The following is a 17,415-nucleotide window of genomic DNA, read 5'->3' as shown; positions in this document are numbered from 1 at the left end:
AGTTAGGTGCTGATACCTATCTTGTGCAACAAGTTGCAACGTCGCATGGTTTGTGTCTAAATCACAAAATAGTATTGCCACTCCTTAGAACAAAGTTGGCGAGTTCTAAGTACGAGTCTAATTTTCTAGAGGATGAGTAGTCATCCTGCTACATAACCCTTCCTTGAGGCTGATTTGCCAAGTCAGGGGAGTCATGAATTTTCCAAGAAAGCAATTGACCAACCAAGTTAGGGCGACAAGGTTGTCCAGGATTTATTGTCTATAATTTAAGGATACCTAAGGTAGTGACAATTTGGGTCAACAAGGTATAAATCCTAACCCAAGGAAAAAGGGGTAAACAAGCAACTCAGCTTATGAAACCCTTGGGATCTTGCCAAGTCATGATTGATCCAGGATCGAAAGCTGGGAGCATTCGGGGAGAAGGATTCACACCTTAGCAATTGGCCGTACAAACGACCACTGGAATGCTTATGATTGTACACTTAGGAGCACTGTTTGTACTTCTTTGCTCAAGGAACTAATGTTGGAAAAATAACTAATGCTTCAAGTTGAAAGCCTGGAGGGAGAGGCAGTATCAGCTACCTCCGACTGTCTGCCTGACCCTATCCAAGGGGGTTGTTAGCGGCGACGGGTACGTGGATCAAACCTACCACGAGAGGTCTCTCTATGGGTGCTACTTGGAGCAGGATGACGCTTGGGTGACAAGGGAGGCTCTGGCCGTAAATCCCTTGCCTCCGGATCTTGCACAAGAGGTCGACGTGACTCAAGATGGGATCTCGAGGCCCACTTACTAGTCAATGGGCGGAACTTGGAATAGCGATCCCTGAGGATTGCTGGAATAGCCTTCGGGTGGTTTATATGATGTATTCCAAATACTGATAAATAAAGATCAAATATTGAAAAGGAACTTGCTTGACATTGTTTTTCTATGTCAGTGTCTAAGTTACGTGAAGGAACCGATGGTTAATTGGTTAATTAAGGAAGCTGTTTTTGCTTGTCAAACTAAATGTGGTAGGTAATTAGATAACTAAAGCAACCCGAGGAAAGTGCGCTGGATGTGACCTTGGGTCTGTCCTATAGAAGGGTGGTCCCGGTTGGCCGGGAACTTTTCTCAAAGGAATTGATAGCGAGGTAGCAATGACCTAGATTCTAGAGAGCTAGAGTCCCGATTTATGCTGTTTTAGGGGAACAAAACGGGACTATGCCTTATGGGTAGAGAGTTCGAGCTTCGCATCCCTCTCGTTTCCCATTCTCTTTAAACCAAGTGCAGTATAAATCCGCTTCGACCTTGATATTTCTGCATAAAGTAGTTCGTCTTGGGGATCGATGCTATTTACCTTCTAGGAACTTGACCATTAGGGAAACCCTGATTCAGGTCGGTCCTAAGTGGGAACGGTTGGAATGCTTCCACTTCATGGCAGACTCGAGAAGACCTAGATCGCAAACCCCGTGACATTCCTTGGGAGTGCTCGGCGGCGCTTTTTGGACTCTCTTCCTGATGGGCTGCTGAGACGTGTCCCACAAGCAGACAGGGGGGACATGTTACAAATGCCAATCTTATTTGTAAGCTCAAAAATGCTTGTTTGTGCAATAAATAGTGTTTTTCTCATTTCATTCATATGAGCCATGTATGTGTAAGATGTAGAGTATAACCTTTTACAATAGCCAACCATCCTATTATAACCTTCCCCAACATAACTCATGTAGTTATAAATATTAAAATAATTAGGGGGTTTACCTATTGAAGGATCCTTGGGATAAATATTTTCATCTACCCACAAATCTATATGTTTCTTTCCTTGAGTTCACAATCTATTGGCCTCCATCTCATTTGTTAGTACTCGACAATGTATACTTCTCCAAGATGAATAAATTGGATCTAGTTGGATGGTAAGTTTGTACTTGCATGTTCTTGCATATGTATTACTTGCAGAGGTATTGCTAAAAATTTTAGTAGATCAACGATCACAATGATAAGAAAGTGAGCACAAAGAAGAGAATGGCGAAAGAGAATGGAGAAAGAGCATGTGAAAAGAAGATGTGGGAGTAGACAAACAACGAAAACTGCCGAAAAGGTGACCCTGACATATATTAAAGATGAGGGACAATTAATGGTTGAGCTCTTTAATGAATTCAATATTCTCGCATTAATCACATTTGAGCAACCAAATTTGGCGTTTTCATTCTTCCAAAATCTCAACTAATTAGCAACTTAATCATTTTCTTACAAGTGCCTTTTTTGAAGTGTTTTTGGCCCTAATGAAGTAGGAAGTGAAACCCTAAGAATAAGGTGAGACCTTAAAAGAGAAACCCTAGATTTGGGTGGGGCTGCTTCCTATGCTAAAAACACTTGATGATGTTTCTATTTTTATTTGTGCACGCATTGATGGTTGCACAGGAAATATTGATTGTGCTTGCAACAATTATATCTGATTGTAAATATATAATCAGGATAATAAGAGGAAAGATCAAACTATGCCTCCCCCACAACTAGACGCAGAACCCTGCTCCAAGGGGGATTGTTTTGTACCACTGCGAGGAGCTTTGGACTGGCCCTGACATGGTGAGAGGTCACTCGCTGAGGAATCCATTAGGCAGGAGGAGGCTAGGGTGCCAGAGGGGCTCTAGCTGCAAATCTCTCGATCTCTCTTAGGAATTGCGTGACCCTCACACGAATCAGGATGGGATCCTAAAGGTCCCGATATACTAGTCAAGGGATGGAAATCTTGGAGGATTTCTTTGCTTTTGCGCAGATAGAAGGGTTTTTTTGATGAATGAAGGTTTATCTTCGGCATAGGTAGAAGGAGAAAATAATTGTAAATAACTTTGTGAAATAATAAATAAACATGTTTTGCCAAAATATCATTTTCTCTGTCTTTGTATTGTGCCTTAAAAATTGCATAAAGGAACCTATGATAACAGGTTAATTAATGAAGCTCCTTTCATATGTTATAACTTAACCTAATAGGTAATTAGAAAACTAAAGAAAACCATTTGTGAAAAGCGGGTGGGTGAGATCCTTGATGACGGATCCATCCTATGGATGGGTGGCCCCGGTAAGTTGGGAGCTTCTCTCAAGAGATTGAACGAAACATTAATTAGGAAAAATTAGGTAGAGCCAAGTATTGACTTATCTAGGGTCAGGTCTTAAAACCTTGATCATAAATTATTTTAGGAAAAAGGTGCGATGGCTATGCCAGAACTCTGTTAAGGTTCCTTGAATCCTAACAAGTTACTAGAAAAAAGCATTGCACTTCGTGAACCAAGGGTAACTACGATCGCTCCAGTCGAATGAGAAGCCCTTGTGGGATACCTCCAATGGAGCTAGCTGATGTATCGAGACCTCTGTTGTCAAATTAGGATCCCAATCTTGCAGGTTGATCCTCGTGGGGACAACCGGCACCTTCCATTATGGGGTGGGCTCTAGGAAACCTAGATGATAGACCCCATGCATTCTCGTTCGTGAGTACCAGGCGAAGCCATCTAGGATAGTTCCATGATGGACCACTAAAACGTGCTGCCAAGGAATTGCTAGGAAGACACTTATGTAATATTTCCATGCAATAAAAGTTAATTGGTTAGTTCAAAAGTTAGTTAGTCAATTAATAAGTTAGTACGGTTACTAACTAAAGAAAAAAATTAACTAACATTAAAAATAAATAAATAAATAAAATTGAGAATCATAATCCGACATTTTTCTCAAATTGACAAGGACCGTAGCCACCCTTCACAGAAGTTACAATGTGAATGAGAGTTATGAGCTATATTAATCACTAGTGTTAATGTGTATAGTATGGATGGTCTAAAAATATTAGATTTTTGGACAAGACTAGTATTTTTTAGTTATTATTCTAAAAAGATATGGAGATTTCTAGAACTGGATATCATTTAAAAAGAAAAAGACAAGTGATGTTTTAGTTAGTTTTGGAGATTTTATAAAAAGAAAAAAAATAGATTGGCAAAATTGCGTGCGTCGTGATCGCAGTCTATAGACAGAAAATAACACTTCGAACAAGGAGAAGAAGGAGTGAATAAAAAGATTCCTACCTAAATGTCTTGAGGCTTTACTCCCCTTTTGGAGCCAATGGAACCATCAAATTTATGATTTGAGCATCAGATCGCTGATTTTTCCAAGATCCCCTCCACAAAGAGCTCCACTTCTCAGCCACAACCCTTCTTCTCCAATTCACTATAAATAAGAGGTATGGAGAGTAGTTAGGGAGACATAAGGAGACCTCGAGAGGCTGCGAGAGAGAGGTAGAAGGATACCCCTCCAAGAGGCTACGAGAAGGAGCTTAAGAGAGAGAGAGAGAGAGAGATTACCCCGAGAGGCTCCGAGGGAGGAAGTTAGCTTAATTCCCCTGTCTCGGTTTTCGACTAAGCCATCTTCTCTTACGCTCTCTCATCTTGAATCTATTCCGCCTTCCCTATCTCTCAAACCACTCGTGGATGATGGCTCCAAAGTGACAAAGTGGAAAGACCACAGGGACCACCGCAACCGGTCAAGCAATGGATATCGCCAAAGATACGGGAGTGCTCGAGGTTGCCAGAGTTGCCAGTACCAGCATAACATTGGGTGTAGCTAATGCAAGCGCGAGTAAAGACAGAATTCCTAATGTCATCATGCTACCAAAACCAGATTATTCATTACTAGATTATCATTTTGCTACATAAAATAATTACATAAAATATTAGCTTCCATATTTTTCACATATACGAATTGATAAGTTCATCTAGGAAGCATACTAGTACAAGCATAAATGATTATTCGTTATGAATTGCAACTAGATTAATTGAGATTCTAAATTGTAGAATCACACTAGAAATAATTGATGAAGGTTATTGTACATATGTCTTTATGCACATTCGATATCGTTATAGTCAAATGTGACAAGGTTAAGTGTTGACTAACGCTTGTTATGAAAACTAAATGTCTATTTAAGATTCCTATAAGTCATCTCATTGAGTTATTGGCATAGTATATTTCTTTAAAGAATTTCGCTTATGTTGGGTAAGATAGCCCAAATGGGAATTTCATGCCTTGCTTAACATGTTATAAGAGATGTACTCAACACTTCTTTATGAGAAGGAGAGTCCTCATTAGAATGTAAGGTTATTTTAGTATAAGGCCTACCTTGGCTATGTGAAGCTGTGAGCTGCACGATGGTGTGATTGTCATTGCATTATTTGATATATGTTTGAAAGGACTGTTTGTGTTTGCAAGAATCTAGATCTTTGATTGAAATTATTGACAAATAGAATAAAAGGAAGGATCGCGCTAGACCACCCCCAAGCTAATAGCGAGACCCTACTCCAAGGGGGTCATGGTTATTGCTTCGAGAGGTTCAGACTGGCCCCGTTAGCAAAAGGTCTGTCAGTAGGGATAGTCGAGGGTAGTAGGAAATGTGGGTGCCAGAGGGATCCTACATTGTTCTTAGAATCTGGATGGGATCTTGGAATCCTAAATACTAGTTACAAGGGTGGAATCTTGATGGGCAAAATACCCTTATGGAATTCTCTGTATCTTCCATAGGGTCGGAAAGATGGAAATTGTAATGAGCTTCCAATATAATAAAGAAGTTTGTTTTATTCAAGGATTTTTTGAATTGTATGCATTTGTGAGATAAATTATGTGAAGAAACATGTGATTTAACAGACAAATTAAGGAAGTTGGTTCCAATAAATGTATTGTTGGTAATTAAAAACTAAAGATGATCCCATCATCAAAGGAAAGTGGATGGGCGTAACCCCCAATGGGTCCATCCAATGGTAGGGTGGTCCTAGTTAGTTGGGAGCTTTTCTAAATCAGTAATAGAAATAAGAAGACGATAAATTGACTAACTAGTCATTAGGTAGAACCGACTTGCATTGTTTTAGGGGACCAGAATGGGATTCTGCCTAATGGGTAGGAGGGTTGATGTACCACACTGCCCTCCGTCTCCCATTCTCTTTGAAGCAAGTGCAACAGCAAGTTCGCTTCAGATCGAGTAATCCTGTAAAAGTGAAAACTCAAAATTATTGATGCTAGTTGGCTGTTAGGAGACCCATTTGATTTTAGGAACTCAAAAATTTAGGTCGATCTTAGTGAGTTTGGCTGGAACTTGCTCGTTGCGAAGTAGACTTGGTAGGGCCTAATAAGTGACAAACCCCATGATGTTCCAAGGAAGCGTCGGGCGGCATCATTTTTGGGAAGCCTATTGATGGACTACTAAAAGATGTGCCATGGATTGAGATTGGTGGACATCTCACAACTTAATAGATAGGCCATTCCACATTGTCACATATACTTACATTCATGAGAAAAAGAAAAGATATGTTTTGTATGTACACATTGGTTTCTTAAAAGGTTGTATGAGCATGGATAATCTACATATGCATTAGAATTTCATCCTTGCATATATTTTTGCACAACACTTTTTTATTTATAGTTCAAGTGTATGTGAAATGTTTTAGGTTGTAGGTAGATTTGTGGGTTTGTAAATGGGTTTTGGAGAGAAAGAGAGGAGTTAAGTGTGTGTGTTGAACACATCGCATAAAGAATGAAACCCTATAGGAACCAACTCTAATAAGAAAGGACGTCTAAGTTAGAGGCCACGACATTTAGTTAGGGTGATACCTACGTATACCTAATATGGGGTCTTTAGACTCTTTTTGTATGGAATGCTCCTTTTCGAAGATTTTAGGGACTAGGAAATAAGAAAAGTGGACTACATGAACATTTAGTGTTTTACAATATCAGGGAGTGTCTCTAGTGTCTAGCTAGTGACTCATGTGGCCATTGCAAGGCTATTGGGGGCAGGGGGGGGGGGGGGGGTTGTGAGGCTCAAGTGTGAGCTTTAGAGTGAGAGAGCCAATTTTTATCCTATTTTAGGTCCCCATAATAGTTCAATAGATGGAACATCTCAATGATTCTATTAATCAAGGTTAGTATATACAATTGTGTATTTGACATATTGAGACATTAGGGGAGATTTGAGGTCTTGAAAATGCCTTGTAAGAGATCCTAGAGAGAGAAAATATTTTAGAAAATAAAAGTATTTTTATTTTTTAAAAAAATATTATATTTTGGTAAGTAAATATATTAAAAATTATTAATAAGTCATCGTCATGATATTCTCATGGTCACATCAAACCTAGAAATCTAGGCCGCCATAAAGGTGTCAAAGATCATCATAATGAAGATCTTACTCATCCTCAATAAAGTGAAAACTAATATTCAATTTGAATTTTGTTCGATATTTGATTACTTCCCTCCATTCTCACTATCTTCTTTGTTTTCCATCCTTACTAGTTTCTTATTTGTTTTCCTTCTTATTTCTAATTCGCATAGTTTTGCAATCCAATCTTCTAATCACATTCTTAGCTATGGATTAGTCATCCAATTATCTCTGTAGCTCTTACAACGATCAGTCGAGATGCTTGTATACAAGTTTCCAACTCTTATAATCAAATATGAAGCAATGACAAGTACGCAATTGCATACTTTAGAACTATCAGATAGAGAGTGAATAACAAAGTGATGGAGATTCTAGGTGAGCCTTTCCATATCAAGGCTAGCTTCAAGAGCAAGAAAAAGAAAGTTGTATTCAATGAATTTAACAAAATTTTCCTTGACTTTTCCATCCTAAAATGTTTAATAATCAGATTCTATGACTTGTCACTAGAAGAGGCACAAAGAGTGACTAGATTTGTGGTTAAACTTGATGAAAGTGAGATTTTGAAACATAGAAAACTAGAGAGGGTCTCTATTACCTTAATGGATAAAGCACTTTCATCGTATCATTGCAATCACTCAATGTCACTTAGTGTTCAATCAGAACACAACATCTGGTGGCTAGGAACATTTGAAGTAGATACAGAGGATTTTTATATGTTGTATTAGGTTTTCCATTGAACACCAATACCTGATGTTATTAAGAGAAAACAAGTAAGAGAAGAGCTATTTGTTGAAGGATTTGGGATCTGTAAGATTGAGCGGCACATAGCTGGTGACTTAAAGACACTCAAATGTATGTACAATGTATAAAAGGGAGCCAACTCTTGATCTCCTTGCCTATATTGCATGTCCCCAACCATAGAGTTGAACTCAAGCAATGAGAATAGAGCTCCCTTTAGGCACAACAAGGATCCACAGTTTAAGCTAGTTCTAGATATTCCTTTAGTGAATGCCCATATTTATACACTTCATGTACTTTGCAAGATAATTGAAAAGCTTGTTCATCTTTATATAGGATTTTCATGGAAGTTGAAGTCATTATGAGCTAGAACAGATGCTATAAATTGAAAAAGTCTTATTTAAAATTTATCTACATGGTGGTAATATTGTTATTGAACCAAATCTTCAAAAAGTCTAAGGATAGCAATTGTGTCCCCAAAAAGCCATCTATTGGTGGAGTGAAGGCTAGAATGTTCTTAGGCTTTCATGGGAGACTTGGTAAGATAAACTCGAGGAATGATGGCTCAACTATTAGATACAATAAGTGGAAGTCTCTACATAATGCAATTAAGGATCATGCTGATAATGGACAAGCTCAGAATAGAAAAGTTAGTATTTGGAAAACACTAGAAAAAATATTCTTTTATTGTGATAAAACAAAGTGGAAGGATGATGATCTCAAAGACTTCAAAAACCAATTGAACATTTTTTAAAAGGCAATGACAAAAGCTTTGGGTAATCAACACTTTACTCACTATATGGTAAGAAGTTTGCATATGTATATCTCTTTATTCTATGACTCATATAAGGTTTTTTAATTGACTTTCTTTATTTGTTAACTATGGAGCATATTTTATACAACCATGCTCCATATTTTATCAAGAAATATGAATCTCTATCTATTTGGTCAACCCAAGGTATGAAAAAAACACATTATCAAGCAAGAACAAAATACTTTAGGCACATAAGACATGGAGGTGAAATATATAAAGCAAATAGTTTATTAGAGGTCCTTCAATGGTTTTATAGACAAATTTGGCACAAATTCAAACTCAAAGGCACAACCGCATCGTGTAATGCATCATCTTTGGCAAGGACTGTGTCCATTGTTACTACCCAAAGAACAAAAGAGGGGCATTTAAACTCTTTTTCAAAGCAAATATTTTCAAAATGGTTACAAACTAGACAAAGAGATGGAAAAAGATGGATTTCAAGAAACCCTTAACATCTTTCAGTCTGGCTCTATTGCAGAAGAGTCTTTAGTTTCAAGCAATTCACTAGGTCCTCTAGAGGAATGTTTTGTTTCATCCCACTTAATGAGACCTCTGCATTTCAATAATTCTTGTTTCCTATAGCCTAGAAGGAGCTTCAAATTCTTGGCATGTCCTACAACATAGGAGAGCAAATAAGAGTCAAGAACTCCAAAGTATCCTACCCTAGATCCATTGTATCATTGTATCCAGGCATGAAGCCAAAAACACTTACAACTTCTTCCTTCTCCACAAAAATTATATTGTCTAAACCTCTATTGAAAACTCGGGATCCAATCACCTTGGAGATAGCTTTCAAAGCCATCATTGGCAAGCTTGGAGAGCTTGACAACCTACTATGATAAATTGCAATTGTTTGATTATTTAAGCTTCTGATATAATAACTAAGGCCAAGTTTCAATGGCCTTGAGCCCTTGGCTCTTCCAAGAAAGTTGTCTGCATCTTCAATTTCTATCTACACAATAAACCATAATAGTGTAAGATGTTAGTAGATAATATTTACATACAATGTTTAACATATTCTAATATAAACTACAATGGATATCTTAGAATTATCTTTCATGCCTTAGGGTTTTCATCTTCTTTAAGAAGACTATGATCATAAAGATTTATTAAAATTTGTAGTTTCTCCTTTAATGGAGACTTCAGTTTCTCTTCATACCCCATGTTATCAATACCAAGTCTCTATTGAATTTGTAAGAACTCTTCCTCTGTAGTTATCCCCCCTTTTTATATTCCACGATTTGATTAATACACGAATGCAATGCTACGTAACAGTCTTGAAAATTCTCTCTCTCAACATTAAGACTTGCTAGCAATTCCTATTCATAATTTATAAAATCCTTATCATTTTGGCCCCATGTTGCAAGGATTGCCAAGCAGTAATCTTCTCTGGGATCTAAAAGGTGTTGAATATCATTTAGCAATACATATCTCTTTTTGCTGATGAGATAAATCAGAAATGTTAGACACATTCAAGAGGACCTATTTCAATCTCTGGACTCGACTTATCTCCTTTTCTTCCACTTTTATAATGTTTTCACTTTTAAACAAGGCAACATCAAATCCCTACACTAATTGGTTCTCAATATCCTCTTGAAACATTTTTCCCTTCTCTTCAACCTCTTTATCTTTGCTTACAATATCCTTTATCTTCTTCTATTGTATTGTATCTAAAGAACAACTATCCATATATTGAAGATATACAAGAAATCCAACATCATTCTATACAAGAATACATTTATGCTAATTCCGATGCAAAGGGCAATCTGCTTCCCACTTCTTGAATTTCCATCAATAAGGCTAAAACTTGCTTGTAAAGTTGTTCTAGTAGCATTTTGGTAGCTTCCATTACATCACTATAATGGAGAAATCCCTCAATCTCTAGGCCTTCCACATGTCTATCAACTCCCTAAAATCCTTCAATTTATCTTCAAGATCCTTCAAGAGCTCTTGCAAATCAAAGGGAATGTCGGGACCTCAAACGGGCCCGACACTGGCTCTCTTGCACTAGTCGGACCTCAAAGACACACAAGACACCCCACACGGCCTCGCGGATGGGAGCGTCTAAGGTTCACCCTACAGTAAACTCTAATATCGATTTTGCGTTTGTAATAGGACACATTCCAACATTTACCTTCCCTTCTCCTCAGAGGGAGATCCCATAACATATAGGTATAATACCTCATATCACACACACCAGAGACAGCCTCAACATAAAGAACAAGCGTACAAGCTCCACTCTTTGATTTATCAAAAAATCCAAGAGTTGATATTTCCTCACTAAACTTATCCCAAGGAACCGCTCATCTAACCTACAGTAAGGCTTCCTCACACTCTCAGCATTGGTCAATATTTGACATACAGGTGCTATGCATATAGGATTTATACCATGTGGCATGCAAAATGCAAAAGTGTATGCCTATTGTGCACAACCATTTGATTTTAAATCAAATCAATAAAGTGGAGTGTAAAATCAGCCCTTCAATGATTTTCAATCTATTCGTTGTTGTTGCATTGCTAGAGATGATTGGCACCGAGTTACCTTGTGCTACTAGCCCCTTTAAACTTAAACTATTATCATCCTATATGACATGCACAACCAAAAGATCATACTTTACTTCATTTTCAGCACTTAAACGCTTCCACAAACCTTCTTCCCCCTACAGCTTATGTGTTGTATCGTTGCATAGATGTAGGGTTTTATTTTTTGTCATTTTCAATGTATAAAGAAATAAAAACCACACTAAAACATATAAACAAGGGTGAATTGAGGCTATACCTCATCCCTCAACCTTGCCAAACATACACACACATTATCCATATTTTTTTCTATTTTTCGAAGCACGAAAATTTATTTTTTTCTATTTTTCGAAGCACGAAAATTTATTTTTTTCTTTTTTGCTATTTTTTCTTATTTATTCATCAAGAAAATAGAGTATTTACTGGTTTTTTTAATTTTTTATTTATGAAAATTGAGAATTACTCATTTTCCACATTTCTTTCCATATGCATATTTTTTATCAAACCCAAAATGACAAAAACCCCATTTTCTTTGTAAAATGCATGTTTTTCAGGTTTTAGAAAATTATTTTTAGTATTATGGCATTATGTATTCTGACTTTTCTGACATAGAATCATGAAAAATACAACAAATAATATTTTCACCAATTTTCATCCAATATGAACACCATTTGACCATTTAAACCTAAAAAAGAAGCATTTTCCTTCATAAAAGAGAGTTACCGGTTTTTTCCTTGTTGCGGGTTTTTTAAAATTAGGTTTGGGAAAGTCGATCAGCCCACCATTAATGCTTAGCCCATCTCCTATGATCTATCTTCAGCCCCATGTCGGTTTGGAAGCAATCTGGTACCACGCATTCATCAATCGGTCTTCTTCCACATGAATTGCCTCCTAGGGGAGAGAGGGGGAGGAGAGAGAAATAATGGTTTTTGATATTCTGATTTGGGCAACCATTGACGAAGGTGAGAATGGCGATGGGGAGCGAAAAACTTCAGTATTTTGCTGCCAAGATCAGATTATATGGGTACATTGAGGTGGAAGATGGCCTATAGCCCCCCCTCTCTCCCATTTTCCTGTTGCATGCCATATGGCGCCCTCCCCTCCTCTTTTTTTTGTATAAAAAAAAGTCCCCCCTGTCACGTGAAAATTGGGGGTGGAGTACCCAAAGGTCACACCCCCTCTACCTTACAAGTCCCTTTTACACTTAGCTTCTTTGGTCTTTAGCCTTAGGCACCCTCATTCGATTGTCCAGCCTCCGATTAATGCTCTAAAAATTTTTGCCTGATTGACTCGAAGTTCCCCACTGCCAACCACTTCTAAAGTCTCATCTGACATCCAAAGAAATTATGGAAACTACCCAACCATCGCTCAGTGGGTCTTTAAAGCACTTTTGGAACCCGTTGGCTACTTGCTGCTTAAAATTGACCCAATTTCCTATGTTGCCTTCGATGGAGTTTATTTTTCCCTTGAAATTTGGATTTTTTGGCAATTTTTAAGCACCTTCTAGAGGAAAAAATCCACCACTCATTGGTGACCACAGGATAGGGTGACTCGGCGTGTCGAATCCCACGAACAGATCTGCACATACACAACCAAAAGGAGAATCAAGCTGATACAAAAAATACTCAACGAAACACATCACAGCTCTCACCCTACCCCCTGTCAAGACCAAGGCATGAAATCCACGAGGAGTAGGTTGAGTATAGTCTGATAGAAAGACTGAAGCTAGTCGCTAACCAATTGCTCCAACACGGCTAAGCTAGAAAGGACTATGAAAGAGGTTGTCCTAAGTGGTGGTCTGAACTACCTTCCTAACTACAGACAACTCAACCAGAAGTTCCTACTAGGCGAGGACTCCTATAGCCTGATCAAGAAATATTTTCGTTTAACATATTTTTCCTTTTAGGCCTTTATGCTTCCATACTTGGGCATGTAAAAAGGAGGGAGTTGAGCGTAGTGACCCACCAAGGAGAACATGGCATTGGCCTCAGGTCCTGTCTCAGTGTACTACCCAAGAACCAACCAAGCCCTCGCAAGGCGACACTTAATCCTTTTTTAATGCTCACTTTTATTTTCACTCCAAGCTTTCTTTCCTTTCCTTATTTTTATAGTTAGATGCCACCCCCAAGAAGACAAGGCATCGGCCCCAGGTCTAACTCGTCCTTAGGAACCTACCAGGCCTTCACAAGGTGATGAACCACTACTCAAGGATTGTTCTTTCTTTCCTTTTCTATTTTTTGAGAGGGGTTAGAACCCCTTTTTACACACCTTTGTTGATGCATTTTTTAATAGCTTTAGAACGTGTTCTTCTTGTGATATTTAAGAGCAGGTCAGAAAAACACGATCACTACAACTGCCTTCTAAAATAGGTCTCTCAGTGCTCGACAATGCTGTTTCAGGAGGCAACAACTGCTCAGACCTCCCACAGATATACCCAACCTAAACCTGGGACTTCATGCCTTAATTGCCGGTCCCCAACAAACAAAAAGAAAGTAACCCTCACATATACATATATCATTATTTGCTTAAAAGAAAAAGGAAAATACTCGGGAAGGGGAGGAAACCACCTGAGATAGTCACAAGAAGCTCCTTCACAACAAAGGCTCCCTCCAGTGACTTCATCAACCTGTATGATGCAATCACTAAAACATAAAACCATTAAACGTACATGTACCAAACAAACATATGGCCCTCTTGGCCTAAAGAAATAGATCATGTCATTGCAAAACTGACTGGCCCTCTTGGCCTAATGAAATCAAGCAGGACAATGCCTACTCATCCCTCCTTGGAATAAGGCAGATATATGAAAATACACTCCATTCCAAGGGAAAAAATAGGGCTCTCAGTCCTAAACTAAATGCATCAAGTTATGACCCATCCCTCATGCATATATAGCAAGAGGTGTACGCATAACATGTCATCGAACCAACCTATGGGTCCAAGTTAATAGTGGTAGATGGGTCTAAGCCACTCTTCATATTATTCATACCAACCATCGCCTGCCATATAACGCGTGGTCTGATAAAATTCCCCACAAGCGACCAGGTCTTATCTCATTATCAATAGCAACATCCAAACTAGGACCACAGTTGAAGAAGAGGTCCTCTTCATATGAAAAGTTGGCTAATGAATCCGCAAATTGATTCCAAGAACGTGGGATCACCTAAAGAGAGACACTCTCAAATTCATCAAGTAGGGTCATAGTAGTCCAATGATATATGCAAAGGATGGGATTCCAGACTATGTATGTCTCATTTAGTTGATTTAAGATCAGTTGGGAATCCCCTTTTACTAACAACCGCCAAATACCACCTTTCTTGGCAATGTTTAGTTCCATAATCAAGGCTTTATACTCTGCCATGCTCTTAGTAAATCCTACCATGATATAAATAGCTAATTCCATTATAACTCTACGTCGGGGATCTCGGATAACTACTCCAACACTCCCTTTTTTATTGGGTCCCTTGGACACACCATCAAAGTATAATGGATACATCCACAATGGGTTTACACAGCCAGCCATCAGCAACTCCTCTATTCATGATTATGATAGTCAAAATTCAACATGCTAGAGGATGAACTGATGGCTCCATCCCACCTTCTTCATTGAACTCAACAGGGATGCTTGTAAGAATTTTTAAATAGTGATGGTAGAAAAATTTGATTTCCCACACAAAGGTTTTGTCTTCTTGCTCAATGACTTTGTATTCTTTGCTCCACCAGATAAGCTTCCCCTGATGATATCTTTGCTTTAGATATGGGTGCTCCAAATAAGGAATTAAGTGCCCCATCAACTAGTTTAAGCTCTTATGCAGGTCTCAGACCAATCCCATCATGGACCTGCAATGCATTTAGTGTGTTAGTGTCAAAAATCGCATGGTGGGGGACTTTACTTGAGCTACTGTGCCAAACACACACTGTATAAACAAGAGGAAGCTCACTCAAGTACACAAGAAGAGAGATGGAGACCAAAACGTTTTCTTGCTGATTCTTTTTCTTTTTCCACACACTATACAATATACACAAAGTATAGATAAGATACAACATAAAGGAAAGTGGCCTTCTAAGCCAAATAATGCATAACCGACTACACTAATCGACTGGCACTATATCTTTGCCAGTTATAAGTAGGTGTAATAAACTAAATATAATAAGTGATAAGTTAGTGGCCATGTGAGTATCATAATGACCACCAATGTGCTAAGTGTAGACGTGCAAACCCATCTAGCTAGACGGTCCATCATCAATGTCCGCATGTGTTGAGCTTGCTACCTCAACAGTTAGTGCATTTAAAAATAATAAGGTTTAATATTATTAAGATTAACCTTACTTTTAAATTCCACTCCCTATAAATCAACTAGTAAAGCAGTGGACTTATTTTTACCTATCCTAACTACCTTGTAAGGGCCATTCCATCTAGGTTCTAGCTTCCCTGGAAATAACTCCTTATGTGCATCATAATACAAAACTAATTGTCCCTTTTTAAAGGTATATTTTGTCATGAAGGAAAAATACAACATTAATATTTGCACCTTGGATTAATTCCAGCCTTTGTAAATTTAGCTTTAGCCTATATGTACATGTGTGAACAGCCCTTAAGTTTGGAAGAGGGTTAGAATAAAAGGGACTAGAGGCCAAAGGCAAGACATCTTTTGATCATTCAATAATCTTGGCTTTACCATTTTCTTGGAGTTAGCTTCTTTCTAGCCTATGAAGCACTCAGCCATGGCCGTCATGTATTCTTGAATCCCCAACCATTAATACATGATGAGGATGTCTTGGTGCAATACATTTGTTAATTCTTTGTTGTAGCTTAGTTAATTTTCAATTTCAGTTAGATTTCATTCCATGGTTGATTGCTCTGATACCATGAAAGCAATCAACCATGGAATGAAATCTAACTGAAATTGAAAATTAACTAAGCTACAACAAAGAATTAACAAATGTATTGCACCAAGACATCCTCATCATGTATTAATGGTTGGGGATTCAAGAATACATGACGGCCATGGCTGAGTGCTTCATAGGCTAGAAAGAAGCTAACTCCAAGAAAATGGTAAAGCCAAGATTATTGAATGATCAAAAGATGTCTTGCCTTTGGCCTCTAGTCCCTTTTATTCTAACCCTCTTCCAAACTTAAGGGCTGTTCACACATGTACATATAGGCTAAAGCTAAATTTACAAAGGCTGGAATTAATCCAAGGTGCAAATATTAATGTTGTATTTTTCCTTCATGACAAACCATCCCTTCCTGAAGATGGTTTTGTCCTCAAAACCAAGAAGTAAGGGCCTATATCCAAGTCAAGAATAATAGTAATCATGCCCATTCATCTTCCAAATGATAAGAAAGCACTGTCCATGAAAAGAAGACCTTTTGCATACCAAACTGTGAGAAAACTGGCTGCTGTCCAAACAGGGCTGATTCACTAAAACTGCCATAACTTTTGATATATTGGTCCAAATATGGCGTACGAGGTGTGGAAACGAAGTATACACTCCCAAGCATCACCCCATAACATCAGAATCAAATTTTGATGAAGTCAGGACAGTTTTATTGTCTGCAGAAATTTCATACAGCAAGCTGTCTCTGCACAGTCACTGCATACTGCATCATATATCATCCTGTAATAGCCAAGGAAAGTTACTGACATAAGTGGATGGTTGCCAAGAAGACTCTTCAATGGGCAAATTCTTCCACTTAATAAGATACTCAATGAGAGTACGATTTCTGAGAACTTTCTCTCTCTTTCCAATAATGCTTTCAGGTTCATATATGATCAATCCTGCCTCATCCAATGGTGGTAACTCTTCCAATACTTGTACATCGGGCCCAACATACTTCTTCAGCTGTGAAATATGGAATACATCATGTATTCTAGTGGAGGATGGTAGCTGAAGTTTATAAGCAAGCTCTCCAATTTTGTCTAGAATCAAATATGGTCCATAAAACCTATGAGCAAGCTTGTTATTCCCACCCTTTAGTGAAGCATAATGCGTCTTGGGCACTTTGAGAAATACCCAATCTCCAACCTTGAAGTCTAAATGTCTTCTTTTCTCATCAGCATAGACCTTCATTACGTCTTGTGCTTTCCTTATGCTGTCCTTGCATTGCCTCATGAGCAACTCCATTCTTTCCAACTCTTCCTTTGCTTGTGGGTTGATGTCTTCATGAAATAAAACTGATGG

The sequence above is a fragment of the Lygodium microphyllum genome, chromosome 18 (genome assembly GCF_053477565.2).
Source record: "Lygodium microphyllum isolate KBCC chromosome 18, Lygodium_microphyllum_v1.1.10, whole genome shotgun sequence".
Classification (NCBI taxonomy): Eukaryota; Viridiplantae; Streptophyta; class Polypodiopsida; order Schizaeales; family Lygodiaceae; genus Lygodium; species Lygodium microphyllum.
The sequence above is the reverse complement of the archived record's forward strand: the minus strand, read 5'-3'. Positions refer to the sequence as shown.